General features: G+C 39.3%; 1 protein-coding gene across 1 annotated transcript in view; it reads right to left on the bottom strand.

Annotated features, from left to right (window-relative positions):
• The window catches only part of gabbr2 (gamma-aminobutyric acid (GABA) B receptor, 2), a 184,085-nt gene that overhangs the window by 91,551 nt on the left and 69,812 nt on the right, over positions 1–22,722 (bottom strand). The window lies entirely within an intron of this gene.

The following is a 22,722-nucleotide window of genomic DNA, read 5'->3' as shown; positions in this document are numbered from 1 at the left end:
CCCAACAGCAAATTGTCAGATTGTGTTGGTTTCACTTGAGCTATTGTTGTTAGCGGCACTGTTTAGGAATGTGTCAATGACTCTAATGCACTGGATGGCAGAACTCAAATCTCCATTCCTATGGTCAGTGGCCTCTGTCAGCTCAGGGATTAAATCATGGGAATGTGACAACTCATTCATAATGAACTGATGAACCATGTATGCATGCCCTTTCATACTGTGAGTGCATATCTGTGTGTGTGCCTTCTACTGTTCAGCATTCTGCTTGACTGGTATGTAGGACAGGTTCAGTACTGTGCAAAGCTCTTGATCCACCCATCATTTCTTTATAGTTAGGCATCTTGTTATTAGCGGCCTGTTGCAAAAACTAATAATTTGCTCCCATTTCTTTAGTTTAATCTATTAAAAATGCCAAAGATAGCACAGTTTGATAGGCATAAAATAGTACATTTGCATCAACAAGGTGATTTTCAAAGACCCATTAGATGAAAACTTGGCATTTCTTGGCACTGTGTGGACTGTGTCCTTAAAGGTTTTGAGGAAACTGGACAAGTGGAGGACACAAAAGAAGAGTCAGTCTTAAATGAATAATAATAATTTACAAATAAACAAAAATAAATAAATGATCTACAGCAGATGAACAATATCTGAAAGTCATGTCCTCAAGGCACAAAGATCTGACACAGAACCTGAGAAATATATCTGGCCCTACTGTTCACCGAAGCCTCATGAGAAATGGTCTCAGTGTAAGGATGGCTGTCAAGAAGCCATCCTTCCATGGAAGCGTGGAGAAAAGGCTGAGGCATTACACAAGAACTGGACTGGAAATTAGTGGCAACTGGCTTTATGGTGTGATGAATCCAAATGAGAAATTTTTGGTTTAAATGGCATAGATATGTATAGAGGACATCAGGAGAGAGGCACAACAGTGAGTGAGTAAAACACAGTGGAAGCTCTGTGATGGTTTGGGGCTGCATTTCAGCCAGTGGTGTTGGGGATCTTGTCAAAATTGATGGAATTATAAATAGAGAAAAGTATGGCCAGATTTTGATCCACTATGCAATACCATCTGGAAAGCAATGCAATAAAAGCATACCTGGATAGAAAAACACACAGCAGAGTGCTATTAGTCATAGAGTGGGCTCCCTAGAATCTGGATTATTTTGACAGAGATCCAAAGAAGAGCTTTCAAAAAGCCTGGAGAACTATTCCTGAAGACTAGTTAAAGAAATTAGAAGAAAACTTGGCTTTCAAGCACTTTAGAATTCTCAAACTCTGTTTTGCCTTATAAACTGTATTTCCATGTCATTTACTGAAACATGCATGCACATGTTTCAATGAACTGCAACACCAATTTCCCATCTTCCCAGCAAAATATGAAGAAATAAGTGGGGGGCTCAAGACGTTTGCACAGTACTGTACAAAGGATCTTCACTTTGGTCTGTGTTCTTGATGGTGTTCTAGTTATAGCCTCCAGCTCTGCCATCCTGTGTTTTTAGGTCACCCTTTTCCTGTGTTTCCCTTCTGGTGTTGAATGTAGAGATGCCTGGTGACACGGCCAAGCTATCACCATCATCTATGCATCAGAATGGTGTTTATGCTCTTTTTTTTTTTTTTCCCACAATGGGTTATCAGGTCTCTGCAGGAGAAGTGGGTTGCAGGAAAACACCCAGAATCTCCTGAGGGTTTCGGCAGTAGATGTTGACAGTCATTTTCAAGCATTCTGGACCACAAGGAAGAGTGAGCATGTGAATCTGGTAGGTTTGGGTTTGTGGGTGCTTGTTCCTGTGTGTTTATGTATGTTTTGATGACAAGAGAAAAGCAGCTTAGCAATTTAATTCATTTCTGTGTTGGTTGAAGTTAAAAGCATTTCTGTTCTTCAAATGTAAGCATTTTGAATCAGCACTGACACACACACACACACACACACACACACACACACACACACACACACACACACGCACACACACACACACACACACACACACACACACACACACACACCTAAATATGAATCAAATGTGCTGAACATCACACACTAATTGCCTTTTTACAGACAAGTTTTATGCAGTTCAACAAATGCCGTCTAAGCAGTTTTGAGGCACATCTCTAGTAAATCAATTGTTCACAAAGAGGAAGTGGACCCAACTTTGAAAAGCCAACAGTGAAGTATTTTTCCTCAGCTAATAAAATGAAAACGTGTTGCAGCATGCAAGCATAAACCCATACGGCAGTATAGCTGGGTGTATAACTAAAGGTGATGTGATCTAATTAAAAAAGTTATTTAGTCATTTATTTTGTGAAACCACGTTCACGGTTTGCTGCATTTCCCCTGCACAGCTGCCACTCTAAAATACAAGTGTATCGAAATAAAGCCTCCTCTCTGTCTGAAACAAGCTATTTACCAACAAAAGTCACAACTCTCCACCCACCCCACCTTCATTTGTCATTTCTATGCTAATCAAGTTTTATTCTCTCTCTCCCACACTGTAGCACATTTTCAACAACAGGTCATAAATTTCTTTCAAAGGCAAAGATAGCTGTAATTAATTTTTGCATTAAGAATAGAGGTTAAGATAAGAGTCAGCATGCAGCCACACAGACAGAGATCTATCACTTTATCGTTTGATTTAGCTTTTCACATTTCGTCTGAATGTATGGTACTACCTTACAAGAAGATTTATGCTATTACATTCATAGAATTACAGCACTGTAGCCACCGTATTTCATGCATTTAAATGATGGACACGAGTATGTCTTTGATATTGTACATACTCTCCGAGTAGAGGTTTGAAAGGTACTTTAATATTTAGGCACCAGCAGCTGAGCTGAGATAATAAGACCCTGTGCTCTATTTTCAATGTCCAATTTGTGTTAATTTAATGAGCGATATGAATCAGTGCAGGGTTAATTACATACTTTGTAGAGATTAAGCAGAACTTGTGATTCATGATAGTGATCAACACAAGGATATTATTCTGACTGAGACCAAAAGGTGCATCGGTAGATTTCCGAAAAGTGTACTAAAGCCTCGAGGAGTTCAAGCACCTCCTAACTTTAGTGATGAATGTGATCTTCTCATTAAGCCTCCATACACTTCTAGACATCTTCACTCTTCATTAATAGCTGTGCTGCTGTTATAATGGTACGCGTCCTGATAACTTGTTATTACTGGAAATGTTCTTTAGTATTGTTAAAAGGCAAGTAGCTGATTAAGAATAGCACAAATGTGAGAACCTTCCTAAGAGATCGAGGGGCATTCATAATTCAAATATAATTCAAAATTCAAGCAATGTTAAAAGAAGACTGGGTATCCTAATAGTATGGTTAAACAGTATTACAGTGGGAAAATAAGGTATGTGCTTCTTAAAAGCAGATAAAAATTAAAACATCTTTCAATTTGCCCATTTACAGTACTGTTTCTATATTAAAAGTAAATGTACCCAAATTGCAGGGCTGCCATTTCAGCAGCTCCCCAAACATAAAAATCTTCCTCCAACCAGTGGGAGACCCTCAGTTTGGCCCACTAAATCACCACTTTCTGCACAGAGCCACAGGGGTTTGTGTTCGCACATCAGTGAGACAGGTTTTTAAAACAACACATGGATTACAGCCATCAATTAGGCAGAAAGAAAGGCCTTTATCTTGCAACCACTGCTAAATCCAAAATTACACACCAGTCTTAAAGGGCTTCAAGGGGTCTTTCCAGCATTGCCTTAATCTCCATTTAGCTAAGGCTATTTGGTACACCCACACTGGGAGATACTTCCATGGATCTACAATAAGAGCTAATGGTATTTTTAAACGAGTCCTTTTATGACTGCTTCTTTGGCCAAAAGAGCACAGCCGCATCATTTTCCCCCTTCGGTGTTTTAGGTTCACCTGGGTTATTCTCTTTTGCAGGAGTTGTTCCTGCTTTTTGTACAGTTTTATTTTTCGTTTTATCTGTTCTAACACTTAACAGAAAATCTCAGGAGAATGACAGAAAGACCAATAAACCCATGTAGGTGTTGCCGGTCAACCAACAGATTTTTGTTTGGAGAGAAAATAACATAAGTGGTAAATTTCAGAGGGTCGCGAGCAATTGTAACCACTGACCCCTCTGGTATTACCAGTTTATGAGGTCAGTTGAGGGCTGAGAAAAGGCTTTGCAAAACATGAAATCAATCATAAAAAAAATAAAAATCAACAATGCAACATCATTCTGTCAGCATGTGCTTGGTGTCACAAATGTATTGGAGAACAAGATTTGGGGTAAAATGTTTTTTTTTTTCACTACTTGCACTGTTCACAGAATAAGTGCTTATTCAGCTAATTTTTACACACAGAAAAAATGCAGCGTTTTAGTGCAATATAAGTAATCCATTTAAAAAACTTGCAGCAATCCTTCAGAATTCATAAATATGCAACCATTTGCATAAAGACCTTGTGATATAAAGGTGTAATATATTTTCATTAAATAAACTCAGTGAGGGCACAGAATCATTCAGACCATTTAGTGTAAATAAAAAAAAACAAAAAAAACACGAAAAATAAATAATTTCAAGGTATAACCATGTCATCAAGCATATTAAAAGAAACAAAACAAACTCCCTCTCGCTTAGAAACAAAGCATGTTTCCACAGCAAATCCAGGTCAGCAGGTACATACAAAAGGCTTGTTGCTGAGGCTTTTGAAAATCTAGCCCAAGACAAGAAACCTTTGCCAATCACATGTCCTTTTAGAAACAGAAACAGTCAAAAAGTCCACATCCAAACAAGAGCAGGGCTTGAATCCCACGTCAAGGCAAAATTTAAATTTACTTATTTATAGTACAAGCATTATTTAGGGACAGTGCTGCAGCCAGCTAGAGCTAGAACAATTTAGGACAGTGCATTAAAAGTGTAAAGATGAGAGGGATATCCAGCAAATTATTTAAAAAACAGACAAGTCTTTGTTTAACTCTGAATAGCTTTTTTTTTTTAAAGGAAAAACCAAAAATAGTTCTATGATATCACACATCTGACAGTAGTGGGTTATGTAAGAGGTTTAAAAGAGGACTGTCCCAAATAGAAGAGTTTTTGGTGGAGCGCTCTCATGTCAGATTTACACTGCAGTGCGCATGTACACACAGATCATGCACAAGTTAAGGCACATGCATTCACGCACACACAAGTGACATCTTTCTTTCAGAGCTAACAAAACCCACAGCAACCCTCCTATAACAGTAATAATTAAAACTGTGGCAACAGGCTCCCAGCAGGTTATTCCTCTCATCTCCCTACAAGGTCACATGCTCTCAGTAATACAACTGGGCACCCGTCTGGCCCTAGTGAGAAATAAGGTTATTCTGAAGACTTGAAGTGAATCATGGATACCATCGCAGTGGATCTCTATTTAGACATTCGGAACACACGGCTGCTTATCGCAATCTATTTGAAGTGAATACAAAAGGTTTGCTGCTTCTCAGTTTGAAGTTATTCAAGGCACAATCAAGCTAGTTTATGTTCATGTGTGAATGAAAAAATGAGAGAGGGGCCCAGAATAGAAAATAAAAGGTAGCAAGATAGGATTTTTACTGCTTATTCATTAGGTATAGTTCAGTGAATAAGGGCTTCTGCATCTAATTCCACTCAGTGAAAGGGATGCATTTCAACTTCTTAGCCTGTCACCAGTTGTTTCTCTGTGGCCTGATATCAGACCAAAGTGTCAACAAGTTACACTCTGTTTCCATCTTCAATCATACATTGCCTGCACCCTAACTGATTTCCCTGGGGGGAGAAATCACCATTCAAAAATCACCAGAGACCAGTGCTCCTGCACACAGCTTAACAACAGTGACTGCAATGAAAAGTCCAGCTGACTATTTAATCACTGCTACTCCCCCCGATTTTCTGGAACCAGTCAGCTCAGCAAAGTGGATGGATTCTTATGGTAGGTTCTTATGTTATGTCTATGACCATGCAATAACACAGCCACTGAACTTTACAGCTAATGAGCACATACTAATAGAGCCAGGTCAATAGATCAGTCAGGCAATATCATTGGCCAGTGCTGGCCTATTACAGCTGTAGCACCATTGTTGTATATGTTGCAATATGAAAACCGGAAGGTAACTAGTTTGGAAAATACAGTGCTGGAAAGTTAATCAATTGTAACTTATTTTGTGTCTTTTACTGTCTAAAATCAGCATGTCTCAAAAATGCAGGCTAAAGGGCAAATCAGCCAGGCTAGTTGTTAAACTCTTTGCATCTTTTGCAGTGCATTCGGCTGATTTGTCATGCAATTGGTTATCAATGATGTATAAATTAAAGCCCAGTTATAGCAGTACAATCATAAGAAGTAATGAAAATGCATGAGTGTAACTGATCATATTGGCAGGTCCAGTAGCATTGACTACATAGGTATGACCACTTCGCAGTGGTCATACCTTTCGTGTTCTTTTTTTTTCCTACCAAAAGTGTTACATCAGTAACTAATCAGAAACAGTGGATTTGTAATGTGACAGCATCAACGATGAATACGATACACAAAAAGATGCAGACTTGCAAGAAAACCTGAGTATATGCCTCACATTTTAATAATTTATCCACATACTTCCAGAAAATGTATGTTATCTGATCAATGTTTAACGCTTATCCAGTAAAACAAGCAGTTACTCTTTGATCTAATAACTAAGTTAAAATATCAATAAGTCCAAGTGTTGGGGGAAAACCAATGATCAATACTTCAACATAGAGCACACATTAAAAAAAAAAAAATCCCACTGCATTGAATTTAAAAACTTCTGACTATATTGTCTTTCCCTTACATGTACTGTACATCAATAAGATATAATTAGAAAGTACTGCAAAGTCATACTTAAGATGATGAATGAGCTACACTAACGTTACTCATATTCAGTCCATTAACCAGCTTTAAGCCAATTCAACAATGTGCTGAAGGAAGCAACACTGGACAAGATAGTTTATGACTTGAATATAGGCATGTTTTGCAACGATAATGATCTTGCAAAAAGAAAAAAATGTATAAATTTCCCACATAATAGAACTCATATTTCTGGGGTCACAATGAATTTTACACACATGCAATCAAGTTACCTGAGTATAAGACAGTGATTAGGTACATCCCAAAATAACACATTTCTGAGAAGTTCTTTGACACAACATTTAGAAAGCTTAAAACTGAGAGGGAAGGTTTTGTAATCAAAATGGAAAAGTATCAAACAACCTCAAATGCTCAACCTGCCTGAGCCTTTTTTCTGTATCTTCACTCAGAACACAACAGATTCAAAGCTCATCCATCCTCCCAGAGCCCCAGGCCCCCGTGTAGAGTAATAGCTAGGAAATAGTGGCGATGTTGATTAGGAAGCACGGAGGTGGTCGTGGGGTTTATTCAATATTCAAGAGAGGTATTTGGTGCACAGTGGGAGCACCCAGTTGGGGAGGCAGCAGTAAGAAGAGGCTTTGGACCCCACACAGACCACAGACCCAATTCATTATACTGTAGATATTATGGAGGAGGGAGAAAGAGAAGAATACTGTAGGTAGATAGTGAAGACATTTAGAGAGAAGCCCGGTGGTAATTAAAGAATCAGGTATGAAGGTGGAGAGAAATGTAAGGAATGAAAGACAAACATGGAATGTGAACAAGGGGAAAAGAAAAGACTATTGCGCAAATGCCAAGTACTTCGTGTTCACCCTGCATTATATGCACACATGCATATGATCACGTCATCTCAGATCATCATATAGCTCAGTCAAGAGAAAAACAGCAACCCATTTCCTCCAGTTATAAAAAGGGACGGGCGGCAGCTCAGTGAAGTCATCTCATTTTGGTTGGGTAAGTTAGATGTTTAATGGAAAAGAGTCAATCGGCTCGACTTCACTGCAAATTAGCTCTGCAATGTGAGTGCAATGGAAAACATAACTGCTGCTTGGATACCAAGGAAGATAACAATAAGCAAAGTGCAAATCCACACAAACATTAGCTCCCTACACAGGCTTGGACAAGTTTGTGTCAGTACATAGTCACTCAGGTACACAGCATGTACAAACAGTCTACATGTTAATTAAGGCTATTATAATTGACAGGATATTGATTTTCACTTCACTTCGCTACAAATAGGGCTGGGCCACATGGGTGAAATCACATTCATGATATTAATGAGAATGTTTTACCAATGTCAATAGCACTACTACTTAATACCATAATGGCTGCTACTACTACTACTACTACTACTACTACTACTACTACTACTACTACTAATAATAATAATAATAATAATAATAGGCATGAACTATGAACTGTCTTCCACTGCTATGCACTATATTTGACAACTAGAGTTAATACCTTTTGGTTGTATGTCTTTGTACCTTTCAAGTTAAAACTGGATCGCTGTCTGTCCACACTTGGCTTTCGAATCTCATGAATATAAGATTTCATCATATGATCATTTTAGCCTATTAGTCATTTGTGTTAAAATTTTGACATAATTAATTCATAAATTCTTAAGTTGTGGCCTAAAATGTATTTCTGGGTGGTCACAGTGATCTTGGACTTTGACCGTGTTTCAATAAAAACTGTTGTGCTCAGTGTAGAATGCCGACGCCGTGACTGGAGGACTGTTCCTGGATTTTAAACAAAAAAAAAATCACACTGTCAGCTTAGACAAGACTGTGACACAGACCCTACCATAGTGTGTAGCAAGATACTGTACATCACATACTTTACCCAATAACTACCTCCTTGACAGCTGAGTGATGTGGTGGTCGCCTCTTTTCTAACCGCTTATGGCCTGCTGCATGACCTGCTCTAACATGTCAATCATGTTGTAGCTAATGCCAACATGTACATCCACCCACACACACTGATTGACTGATGTCCCGCTTATGCTTGCTGGCCCTCTGCACCACCCAGCCAAAGTGCTCTTATCTGAGGTCAGTGGCTTTCATTCTTTTCTTGTCTTCTCTCTGACTGTCATTTACAGCCGCTATGCTTTCCCTTGGCATATCTTTAACTGGCTGAGAGTCACCAAGACATTGGACTGTCAAATGCAAAGCACCTTTGTGAAGAAAAGTGCCAGAGCTGTGGTGTGATTAAAAATATTTCTACTTTAATGTTTAAGATTTGGATTGATCTTGCACACATGTGCATTGGCCATAAACCTGTCTTGTGCACGCATTCAGCCTTCTGCTTGAATTGCCTTGTTCACGCATTCAATCACACATGCACTGCCAAAGAAATACATCTGAGAAAAGCATTCCTGTACTTGTGGGAGGTATTTCAGACTGCCATGTACAGACATCTCACCTGTGCATGAAATACCCCTTTTCTAACTTCCCTTTTACCAAAACCAGACATCAAAGACAAGTGTTATAGTGGAAAGAACAACATGTTCAAAGAGAAATTGAAAGGGCTGAGAAGAGAAAAAGGAAAAGAGCAAGAGGACCAAGTACCTTGTACTGTACTACCCAAAGTCAATTTTCAACAAGATAATTGAAAATGCAAGGCTCAAATGCCCCAGTTAATCATCAACAGGCTGATGGTTGCTCATCACACTTACCGGTGTGTTGTACAGAAGTCTGAGTTCAGGTTAAGGTGTTAATGCTCATCCCTAAAGCTGCCCACTTAAAGCTACATCACTGTCACAAGCTGCATAGTGGAGTAAACCTGGTGACTTAATTCTAACCTCAGTACTTGGCTTTCTGAACATGATCAAATTTGCCAAGTAGAGATATTAAGTCATTAAGTCAAGCTGCAAGTGAAATGTGACAGACGAGCGGGAAGCAGTCCCGTGTCAATTCAACAAATAATTCATAAGGGCCTTTTTGTTGTACGTGTAGTATCTGCGTCGTATATTAGATATGGCAATTCCATGGAGCATTAATCAATAGAAGGTGTCACTTGTCACCACCGTGTCTCTGGGAGTGAGAGGCAGGAAAGATCGAACATCCCCCTCTCATCACCTCTGCCATGAGATGAGCTTATACTCTAGGACTCTGCCATTCTTCATCAGCCGACAGGCTGTCCTTGAACGATGAGTGGCATGGAAGCATCGCTATCACAAACAAGACTGGGGACAGCATTTTCTTATCAATCGAGGTGTTGCGTATACGGCAGACGTTGACAAGAATTGGTGTGAAATGAAGGGAGAGGATGTTCATTTAAGCTAGTGCTGGAAAAGTTAGTTAACAGGGTCGGTTTATAAGTTAAAATGGCTATCTGACACTTCATGAAGCTCTAAGAGAGAGAACATTTTTGTACTCATCATATCTGATAGATGTATATATTTTTTTAAATGTAAAACTCACACTGTATCATTAGACAGTATTACTACATGCTAGCCAAACCCTAGACACAGAAAAATCTGTGAATACTCAGGGACATGTGGGAGGAGGGGGCTTTGACTGATGATATTCTGCCAACTTGCGCCATAACTTTTCTATTTATAAACTGAGATTTGATACCGTAACCTGAAATCTCACTGTGTTCCCTGCTGCTGCCACTTGGCTGCCAATGAATGATTAATGAGCTGATGCCAAACTGCAGAGACCATTATTGTTCTTTCCTGTCCTCCCTCCTCTTTCTATCCATTGCTCTCTACACCAGTTCCTTCTCTGAGGAAGGGGATTACATTGCATGAGCATGGCCAAGTTGTAGTGAACACACAGTAAAAAAAGAGTATCAACCTAGTTTGAAATTTGCAGTTTAGAATTTCAGCTTTGGCCAGATTGAAAATCAATAAAACCTATTGAATCAGCTTTTCAATTAGGAATGATGGGATTGTAAAGAACAGACTTGTTTCTGCCAAACTTCAAACAGTTTTTGTTGTTTTGCATTTGCACCCCACCTCACTCTACTCCACTCTCACTTCACTGCTTTGATGAAGGTCTCCATCTTTGGTGCACCAGTCAGGATTCAGTAACATCAGACTCACAATCTGAAACTGATCAAACCACATTCATACAGACCTTATAAAGCAGATTTATTTTCAAGAAAATTAATGTGGGAATTAAATACATCCCACTCTCATATCTGTAAGGAGAAATATGTAGTCAACATAAAGTCCTCCATCAACCTGTCAACAAGGAAACAGGGGGTTCAAGTCTTGTCTGGAGCCTCTTGTAAGTTTTACCTTTACTTTTGTAGTTGATTAGCGTTGGTTTGATTTGGTTTGGGTTAAAGTAAATGCATGGCATTAAGGCTGTTAACTGATTAGCATGGTTGCCTCACACCAAGAAGGTCCTGGGTTTGACTTCACCTTTTCTCAGACCTTGTGTGGGTTTTACTCCAGTTTCCTTCCACAGTCCAAAGACATGCACTCAGGTTAATTGGTGATTCTAAAAAAAAATCATAGGTGTGAATGTGATTGTGAATGGTTGTCTGTCTCTCTATGTTAGCCCTGTGACAGGCTAGTGACCTGTCCAGGGTGTACCCTGCCTCTCGCCCTATGACAGCTGGGATAGGCTCCAGCCCCACCACGACCCTGAAAAGGATAAGTGGAAGAAAATGGATGGATTAATTATAATTGAATATTTTTAAAAAAAGGCAAATAATAGTGAATATTATGTGGAAAAAATAATAACAGCAGTGCTCTTTCTCCAGTGCAGCACATAGTGCAAAGATTAATACCCAAAAAACCCGGTGTCATTAGAGGATTCACGGAGCAGTATCTCCCCGCAATACTGGAAACTGTGTTTGTCAAAGTAAGAACAGCTGTAGCTGTTAGCCTTTATTTGACAGGACAGTACGATTAGACAGGAAGGAGAGTGAGGGGGAGAATGACACACAGGAAGTGGTGTAAGGCTGATTCAAACCCAGGCGCCTGCAGCAATTACACGGGTCGTCTGCCTAACCAGGCAAGCTATAGTGGCTCCCACTGGCCTTATTTTTAAAGTTCCATAGGCTGCACTTACTCTTTTGGGCAGTTTTTATATGTGTAAATAATTATTAATGGTAACAGTAAGCAAATTATTTTCAGCAGACAGTTTTATGGCTGTAATTTACAGTATGTCAAAAAATGCCTTAAAAATACATTTGAACAAAGGACAAAATGCATATTTGATTCTTTGTGGGCTTTTTTTTGTTTTGTTTTTCAAACAAAAAAATCGAGTGATTTTTGGCCAATCTTTACAGCACTAAATGTTACAAAGCTCTGAAATAGTTTAAATCATAACAAACACTGTAGAGCAGCAGGTCTCCCCTGCTGCTCTACATTTTAGGAATTTTTACTCTATTTTAGCTTGATTGTATATTTTAACAAGTGTTTTGCATTTTAACTGAGTTGCCCTATCTTGTTTTATTTGGTTTCTTTTGAGTTATTAATTTTTTTTTAGTTTTTTTTTAGTTTTCCTTTCAGTAAGGCAGAAGGCTATCATATTGGGAGGCTAGGCACCTTTGTAGGTATGTGTCAAAGACAATAAATTTTAATGGAATATCATTAGAATGCTCTTAAGAAGCCCTTTCCAATGATACCAAGATGTGGATGTTTAGTGAGTACCGTCCCACTTGGTGAAATCCAAAAATGAGGTTCCTGCCAAAGCATTACTAGGCAGCAATGGCAGCTTGACATATACCTAACCTTTGGTGAGGTCCCCTCCCCACACTTACACATGTGAGTAAATGCACTCAGACACAAATATAAAGGACACCAATTATGTCTGCAGTGAGACGCATTCAATGAGTTGTGGGTAACACTCCTGGGAACTCCTCAGTGTAGATTGCTTCCCCAAGTGGCCCCCAGCTAGTTGTATTAATTTGTTAGTTTGGTAGGGCTGCTATTTTAACTAATTTAGTGCTGTAATTATAGATCTCTTTTTTTTTAGAAATATTCTAATAAAGTAATATTTTAACTAATTCTGTGGGTTTTGCTTGGATTTCTTTTTGTCGCAGCTCCAGTCTTATTTTTGATTTACTGATGTGTCAAACTATTAAAAATAACCTGTCATGCCTTTGCCTTGCCAGTAACAAGTATGTGTGCTTTTGCTACCAGCTGGTAATATAATTGAGGTTTATTAGATGAATATTGCAATTCTCCAGGTGGTGGTGTTGGTTGTTCTTCCAGTTAGTTTTCACCACTCATAAACTGGGTGCCCGTTAAAGCATTTTATTAGCTTCTTGCCTTTGTTTGTAGTGCCATGTAATATCCCAGTGTATCATTCTTAGCAAAGCATTATACAAAACTCTATATTATTAGTATTATGTAGTATTGGTAGTAATGGGCATGCTCATTATTTTCTATGTCCAACTGTACTCTTACATGATGTGTTTTCCTGCATAAGGAAGTAAAATGGGTGAAATGGCATGAAAATTGCTCACTGGGGTAAAAAGAAACACCCTTTCCCCTGAGGGGAAACCTACATCTTTACTGATGCTCAGTAAACTATTAAAAATATTTGTTAGAAGAACCAATAAATTGCACCATGTAATTTTCATTCTATAGCAGGTTATGTATGGGCAGTGCATGGGAAGCCCACACAGAGGCAATTTATGTTATGTTGTGAGTGGGCAAACATTTCACTGGAGACAGCCAGCATTTGCAAATTACTATATTTTAAGTTGCCAGACATTGAGTCTCTCTCTCTCTCTCTCTCTCTCTCTCTCTCCCTCTCTCTAAAGAAAGCTTTTACAGCCCATATTTACAGGAATCTAACGTGGCCATTTAGCTGAATAATATTCAGATGTGACTCTTACCCTTGCTTTTTGGTTCAGTTGTTGATGATGGCCACAAATAAATGAAATGGACACAACAGACAAAACATGTAGGAGAGAATAGAAAAGAAAACACAACCAAAGCCAAAGGATAACACTGGAAATTCCAAGATAGGTTCATACCCCCCCCCCCCCCCCCCCCCCCCCCAACCACTCTTCAAGGACACAAAAGATGTTTTCATGCAAAACAGGATAAGAATATAAGGTGGTGCTGATTACTCAGCTCAGAATTGATCCAAATGCTTTGAATGAGACAGACAGATGCTTTCTGTTCCGTTAAACAATGAGGTGCTTTATATCACTTGTAACTTTTTTCTTCTATTTTCCATAAAGATTATCTGTGTCATAAGTCTTGACACTTCATTGTTGCATGTCTGTTATGATATTATCACAGTTTCACTGTTATCTGTAAAATGCCTCACACCAAAAATGTCTTGGTTAGAATTCCTGGTTGAGTAATTTTCTGACCAACAAGATGATAAAAGTTAAAAAGGTAGGCTGCTATGGTACAGATGAAGGTTTTGGTAGGCAGATTTAAAGAATTCATAAAGCAAATAGGTTGACGTACTGTAAGTTGTGGACTTTACCTCAACATCAGTTTAATGCTTCATGAATATCACCGGGATGTGTTTGTTAGACTTTCTAGCAAGAGAAATTTTGTGTATGAGAACTGCAATCTTTTTTCCTTTTTTTTTTTTTTTGGGGGGGGGGGGGGGGGGGGGTGTTAGAATAAAATTAAACATTCTCACTGGTAAAAATATACACTTCAGTGGCAACACCAGCTCGTGACCACACACTGAGAAGCTGTTGTGTGGCTGTCTGTTCATAACCTAGACTTCTAGTCTATGGAGGACAAACAACATCAACATCTGTACGTGTACGGCTCCAGTTTTGACTCAGGAGATGAGATCAAGGTTTCAACCACGTTTTCTGGATATCGTTTTAACTTTCAGATATCAAAATCAGCGTGATAAATCAATTATTGTTCTGGTTCAACTGTGTGTGTGTGTGTGTGTGTGTGTGTGTGTGTGTGTGTGCGTATGTTTATAATACCTTGTGGGGACAATTTTCCTGACATATACTACGTTGTGGGGACCAATTGCTCCTTGTGGGGACTGGAACCTTGTCCCCACAAGGGGAAAACCTGTTTTTGGGTCAGGGGTCAGAGTTAGGGCTAAGGTATGAATTGAGTTTAGGTTAGGGTTAGGGTTAGATATGTGATGGTTAGGGTTAGGAAAAGGGTAAAGGTAAGGTTTACCTGTAGAAATGAATGGAAGTCAATGGAAATTTCCCACAAAGATAGCAAAACACACTTGTGTGTGTGTGTGCGTGCGTGCGTGCGTGTGCGTGTGTGTGTGTGCTCATTTGCCTGTACTGTATTTCTGTGTATGTGTGGGTGTCAGTACCAGACTTCCGATGTGTTTGCTCATGCAAAGGATTCCATTAGAGAGGTAAGGCAACATGAAGTCTATTACAGTGCTGCCGCTCTGCTGGAGTTCCATTGATTGTCCTGAGCCTTGTGCTGAGAGGATCAGTGTAATTTGTTTATATATTGTGAAAAAAAAAAATCAGCCAGAAGTTAAAATTACTCAGACCACCAAGCTGTTTTCCCCTTTCACTCTCTACCTCCATTCACAAAAAAAAAAAGGGACAACAGCATAATCCTGCAGATGGATCACAACTCTTACCCCCTCCTGTTCCTTCCCTCAGCCTTCCTTCTCTTCATCTCCCTCCATTAGACAGCTAATTTAATTTGCAGGGCTAGCCTTTCTCTGCTTAAAGCTAGGGAAGAGATGACTTTACATATCAGTGCATCCCTATGGCAACGACCTGGTACTACTGACATGTGATTATAGCTTCATGTTGTTAATAATTCTTGAAAATCTCTACGCAGGTCAGAAGGTCAGGGCTATATTGCTTAGATGAGTGGTAGTTGACTCTTATTAAAGTGACTGCTGTGCATATGAACAGGTAAAAACAGAAAAACATGAGAGACAGTTTCCTTTGAATGTGTTTTAAGCTGTGCAGGAGGGAAAGACTTATGCTGCTAAAAATGTTTGGATGATGCAGAATGTTTCAGACTGAGAATTCTTAGACTACACTATATTTCCAAAAGTATTTGCTCATCTGCCTTCACATGCGTATGAACTTGAGTGACAACCCATTCTCAATGCTTAGGGTTTAATATGATGTCGGTCCACACTTTGCAGCCTATTAACAGCTTCAACTGTTCTGGGAAGGCTTTCCACATGGTTTAGAAATATGTTTATGGGAATTTTTGACCATTCTTCCAGAAACACATTTGTGAAGTCAGGCACTGATGTAGGACAAGAAGGCCTGGTTCACAGTCTCCACTCTAATTCATCCCAAAGGTGTTATATCGGGTTGAGGTCAGGACTCTGTGCAGGCCAGTCAAGTTCTTCCACATCAAACTGACTCATCTATCTCTTTATGGACCTTGCTTTCTCCACTGGTCCACTAGTCGTTTGGAACAGGAAGGTGCCATCCCCAAACTGTTCCCACAAAGTTGGGAGTATGAAATTGTCCAAAACATCTTGGTATGCTGAAGCATTGTGAGTTCCTTTCACTGGAACTAAGGGGCCCAGCCCAGCTCCTGAAAAACAACCCCACATCATAATCTCCCCTCCACCAAACTTTACACTTGGCACAGTGCAGTCAGACAAGTATCGTTCTCTTGGCAGCTGCCAAACCCAGACTCATCCATCAGATTGCCAAATGGATAAATGTGATTCATCCCTCCAGAAAACACATCTCCACTGCTCTAGAGTCCAGTGGTGGCGTGCTTTACACCACTGCATCCCACGCTTTGCCTTGTGTTTGGTGATGTAAGGCTTGGATGCAGCTGCTCATCCATGGAAACCCATTCCATGAAGTTCTCTACACACTGTTCTTGAACTAATCTGAAATCCACATGATGTTTGGAGATCTGCAGCAATTGACTCTGATGTAAGTTGGTGACCTTAGAGCATTATGCACCTGACCCCCCCGCTCTGTGATTTTACATGGCCTACCACTTCATGGCTGAGTTACTGTCATTCACAATCACTTTCATGTTGTTATAATACCACTAACAGTTGACTGTTATATTTAATAGTGGGGACATTTTATGACTGGACTTGCACAGGTGGCATCCTATCACAGTACCAGGCTGGAATTCACTGACCCCCTGAGAGCAACCCATTCTTTCACCAACGTTTGTGGAAGCTGTCTGCATGCCTAGGTGCTTGGTTTTATACACCTGTGGTCATGGAAGTGATTGGAACACCTGAATTCAATGATTAGGATGAGTTAGTGAATACTTTTGGCAATATAGTGTTTTTTTTTTTCAGTTGGCAGCTGGTAGGCTTTGCGTGATTATTCTGCTGAAAGATTCACTTCTGTCACGAGTCATCTTTTAACTGGTAATTGATAATTATTAATGCTGTTTCATGTTTGTATAATTTGAGTTTACTCACAGTCTTCAATTTACTCCAATCTGTTGCTGGTCTTTGAGTCCACTTGTGCACCCTCTGGTATCAATGACACATTATTTTAACAGGTGAATCTGTTTATTTTTTTAAAACAATATACCTATGGTTTACCATTTAAAGTACAAATTTCCACTGAAGAGGCTTCATCCATCTCTGCCAGTTTTGCAGTTTTGCTTTTCACTATCATTACATGTAATATTACATTATTGTTCAAGGTTTGATAGTCACATGCCCAAATACAGTTATGTTGCCATTTTTAGGGATATGTTCATGATCTCTTATGTGGCACGTATTTTATTAGAAAATTTTTTCTATTAGAAAATAGTCCTATGAAGCTCATGCCAGTTAGCTTAATACCAGTAGTTTAACTCTGTTTTTTTGGACAGCCACATAAAACTCCATGATTAAATATAATGGCAAATGGCAACGAGATGTCATCTAAAATTCCTAATATCGAAACCACTCAACAGGCTGAAATTGAAATAATTACAACTTATGAGTATTTAGGTATTGTTACAGATCAGAATGTGTCATTTAAAACTCAATGAAAAGCTTGTGTCTGAGCTTAAACTTAAATTAAGTTTATTTTTAGGAATAAAGCTTGTTTCTCTCTCCAGGTGAGGAAACACTTGATTCCTGCAGCTTTTTTTTTTTTTACCTTTACAGGATTAAGGTGATCTGCTCTTTATGAATGCAAATGGCCAGTACCTAAAGACGTTTCATAATCTCTATAATTGGTTCCCATTATTTTGGCTTTATATATAAATCTCTGCTTGGGCTGGTTCCTTCTAATCTGTGGGCTTTTAAATACAGTGCCCCTGTTTCCTGGAATCATTTACAGAAGGACCTGAAACTGTCAGAATTGGTTATGATAGGGGGAGTTTAAGTCCATTTTAAAGGATTCAGAGACTAGTTCTCTTGGTCAATGTGACTGCTTTTGGAATTGCTCTTGTTCTACACATGTTATTGCATATGATTTGTTGTCACTTGTCTGTACTGAATGTCAGTTGCATTTGTTTCTTTATTTGTACTATATTTTTTTGTCATTTCTGCTGCCCTCTTGGCCAGGTGTCTCTTGAAAAAGAGACTTTTTTTACCTGGATAAATAGCAATAACAAATATTCATTTTCAAGATTTATGACACTGACATGAAAAACACCTTTGAAAGATTTTTACCATAATGGGAGAAATTGTGTGAAAATGTAAAATTCAGTATGTGGGAGTTGATTCTCAACAGTATGACTTTACCTCGAGTGAGGAATGGAGTTTTACCACATACTGCCTCCATCACATCCCATTTATCATAATATGAGGAGAGAAGAAGGCTGAAGAGCTGCTGTGAGAGGTTAGTTTAACACAGATACGCCGGGTAAAGTATTTTACCTGAGCTAGCACTAATGCATCTCCACGAGCTCTGTGATGGGCACACCATATGGTATTTCCTCACAATAAATAAGCAATAAAAACAGCCCACATGTTTGCCAGTGGAGAAACAGCAACAACACCAGGAAAGGTTGTGTTTTCATCAGCAGTATGTATAATATGATAGGACTTAAATGATTAACAAGAGTAAACAAATAAATAAATAAACAGACACAAACAGCCGTGGATAGCATGCAGAGATTTGAAGAGTTGGGAGGAAAATGTAGAAAAGGCATCACACGCAATAACAGGGTTCTTTTGACAGCACACTATCCACTCTAAAGACCTGAAAGCTATTCTTGTGTGCACAGATTCTGTAGTGACTCAGTGCTGAAATATGTGAAAAATATTCATCCGCAGCACATTATTCACATGGAAAAGAAGCATAGACACAAACACGCATCTTTGACTAGTGAAAAAAGCCTCTACAAAAATGAAACTGCTAATAGAGTCGATATCTCTGATCCCCTTACGTTTCAGCCTGACTCTATCAGCAGCACAGTCTATGAGTGTGGTCACATTGGCCCAGAAAAACACTGTTGTTGAATAAAACCAGGGGAACAGAATAATGAAATGTGGTCCAACGTGGGCATGCTGGGTTATTGTTAACAGATTATTCCTCTAGAGCTGGAGGGGATCTGTGCCCTGCGGCTTCGCTCAGTCAGGGACAACACTCTCCTGAGGCTGGGTAGTGTCCTGGTTTTCAGGGTTTCAGTGTAGCAAATTCAAGTACGGCACGAGGACTGTGAAATATACACTGTTTAGCCATACCATTAAAATCATCGACAGGTGAAGTGAGTAACACTGGTCATCTCATTAGAGTGCTAGGAAATCTTGTGTCCTGGCATTCACGTGGATGTTGCCATCCTCAACATTACTGCAGACCAAGTGGACCCCTCTGCGCCAACACAGCGGCCTCTCCCTACAAGAGCCCAAGGTGTTGACCCGGTGTTCAGACTCCCCAGATCCCAATCCAGTCAAGCATCCGCTGAGTGCTGCCAGTGCTTTTTGCCAGACAACAGAGGTCAGAGATATCTACACAATATTAGACAGAAGGACCGACAACTTGTCCAGGTGTCCCCCAAAACTTGCCCAATCACCGTAGGGATAGACTCCAGCTCCCCCACAACCCTGAATTGGATAAGCACCAGAAAATGGATGGATGGATACGCCTTTCTAAATGACAAAGTCCTTCCTCTTTAAATTTGGGTCAGACATGGAGCTTCATTGAATGCTCACTGTGAGCTGACTGTGACTGCCATCATTGAAAGTTTCATTCATTACTATTTCTACTAAAGGATCTAAATTTCACAACACGTTTCCTTCCTTGTCTTGCCAAGACACAAACATACACATGCATTTTTTTTTAATCAGGATATCTTTTTCTGATGAGTTTACCACACCTACAGTATACTGACATACAACATTTCATCCTTGCTTCATAGCTGTCTGCCAACCTAAAGTAACCTAAAGTATATCACACTCTTATCAACATTCACAGTTCATTTTCTCCTCGTCCTGTAGTTTAGAAATATATCAAGATTACATATAGCAGGGTCAGTATCATAAAGAAGCATCCCTGCAATATACAGAAATTGCTGGTGGTTGCATACAAAAGAGAAAAGCTGTGGCTACCCAAAATTAAGACACAGTGAAAGAATAACTACCTTGACAAAGTCTGTTTACACTAAGCCACTGAGACTGAGCCTGATATAGCATTAAATGCAGTTATCTTCTTTAGCTGACTGATTGTGGTTTCACTTTGTTGTAGTATATGCTTTGTGTCAAATCTTGGCCCATCAAGAAACTCAGAGAAAGTACCTTCTGCATTCCTCTCCACCTCCTCTGCTTTGCTTTTTCCATCTCTTCCTCCACATCCTTCTCAGCCCATGTCTGGTGCACACTGTGGCTCTCAAAAGCCTTGCTGTTTTTTTTTATTTGTTTGTTTTTTTTTTTTTACACATAGCCTAAAAACATCTTAGAGCCACAGTGAATGGACAGCTCTCAAAAACCACTGATCATCAGCTGATTGCCCAGTTAGCACGATGTCTTTTAGCTTAAAGCATTTAGCTAAATTTCATTTAAATCGCTTAATCTCCCCTCTCCACGTTTAGCGTGTTCCTACACTGCCTCTGTTTTAATCCTCAGGCATGAACCTCTAGAGAGCACAAGAAAGAACATGCGTTGGTTTGCAAACTTAAGAGCATCCGCCTCCTGCTCTTCCATCGGTCACATCTGCACTATCCTAGATCACTCATTGGCATTTGATAATCATCTGATGAGTGCCACCTACACACTTCACATAACATAGTACCTTTAAAAAAAAAAATAAAAAATAGCCATGTTCAGGAATCCATCCTCATTCCTTGGATTTTGCGTGTGTGTGTCCAACAGCAGCTTCACAAAGGAACGGGCTAATAAAAGTGCCTTTCAGCATTGTTCTAACTGACAACACCTCACTGACACATGAAATTACCAACCAACACAGCACACATGCATGCATTTTAATATGATATTGCAGTGTAGCATCTCCTTTCCTCATTTCTTTCTGCTGTCTGACTATTTTAGTAGCTTTATTTGATATTCACAAAATGCATTACACTGCTATGCAACCTCACTCGCCCTCAGGGGAAGCTACACTTGCTGGTTTCTCCAGAGAAAAGAAGGAATTTCAGATTATCTCCTCAGCTCCAAAGCTGTCCATTCCTTCGGGCAACAGCTCTGCTTATCAGAACACGTGTTTGCCATGCAAACTGTATTTTTCAAATTTTTTTATTAATTTCTTATTGTCATTTTTATTTTTTATTTATTTGGTTTGGGATTGTTTGCTCTCCCCAAGCATCCTGTTTTAGAGAAAGATAGTTTGGAATGAGAAAAAAAAAGATAAATTCACCTTTTGGCTGTTTACTGGTTCAATTATGATTATAGGTCAAAAGGTTGTGTTTTCCATTTGGGGGCTTTTTGTTGTGGATGTGGGTCAGGCTCTGTATAACTGAAAGAAGTGAATGAATGGGTGCAGCTTGGGAATAAAACTAGCAGTAGTAGTAGGATGTCAACTATGCTGTTTTATCATACTTTACAAGGTTATTGATTTCTGTACATATGTCTGATATTGGGTATACTATCAGTAAGTGTCGGTTTTGTTGTTTTTCAGTAAAAAAATAATGGTCCTTTGGGAGAGTCTTAGGCTATTTTTACAGTTACACAGTGTTACTTTCTCTAAATTCCTCCTTGAATTGCATCATCAAACACACACATGTCCACAAAGACATGCATGTGGCATAAATTTTAAGTATTTATAGATGAATTCTTTCTCTCAGCTTGCATTTCTCTGTTAGAGATGTGAACAATAAGCTTAAGTTCATCTCTTCATCTTACTTCTATTCTATTTGACTGATCTTTGAAGGTGTGGAAGCACCATCCGCCTCCCCGGAGCATGTCTGGAGGCTGGTGGGCACCTTCCCTTTGCAACGCACATACTAAAAGCAAATGGATACTCACCTCTGTCAATCCACAATTCAATGTGGATTGACAGAAGTGAGCCTGAAATCAATAAGATCATGCAATACCGGGGTTGCCTGGGCCACAAAGATACAGTAGCTAAAACTGAGAGTCACTGTTGAAAGGTGTTTCCTATTCTCAGTCTACCAGCTATGGAACAGCAGGCAATAGAAATTCATCTGGTAGCATTAAATAAAAAGGTTTTAAAAAATGACCTTTATTTTTAGATGTTTGATTTTTTAGCCCTCAAGATCTAGTTGAAAAACTCTAGCTTGGCAGAGAAGAAACTGTACTAAAGACAGAAGGAGGAAGAGGTGGAAGAGAGCGCTTAATTAACAGACTTTTTCCTGATCCACTTGCAACAACTTTGTTCCTCCTATATTATACTAAGTAAAGGAAAAAGAGTCTAAATACCTCAGAAAAGAGTTAATGACGCAAATTACTATCTAAGGCTTCTCATCTTTTTGATAAGTGGCTTTTCTAAGCAGCTAAAAAGGCAGGTTCAGTCACTGACACCCCAAACAAACCACCCTCAAAAAGATGGAAGCATGAAAAAAAAGTTGAAACTCACAGGAGTAGCACAGATATATTTAGCATACAGAAGATGATGAAACTA

This window comes from Archocentrus centrarchus, chromosome 11 (assembly GCF_007364275.1).
Source record: "Archocentrus centrarchus isolate MPI-CPG fArcCen1 chromosome 11, fArcCen1, whole genome shotgun sequence".
In the NCBI taxonomy this organism is placed as follows: Eukaryota; Metazoa; Chordata; class Actinopteri; order Cichliformes; family Cichlidae; genus Archocentrus; species Archocentrus centrarchus.
The sequence above is the reverse complement of the archived record's forward strand: the minus strand, read 5'-3'. Positions and strand labels throughout refer to the sequence as shown.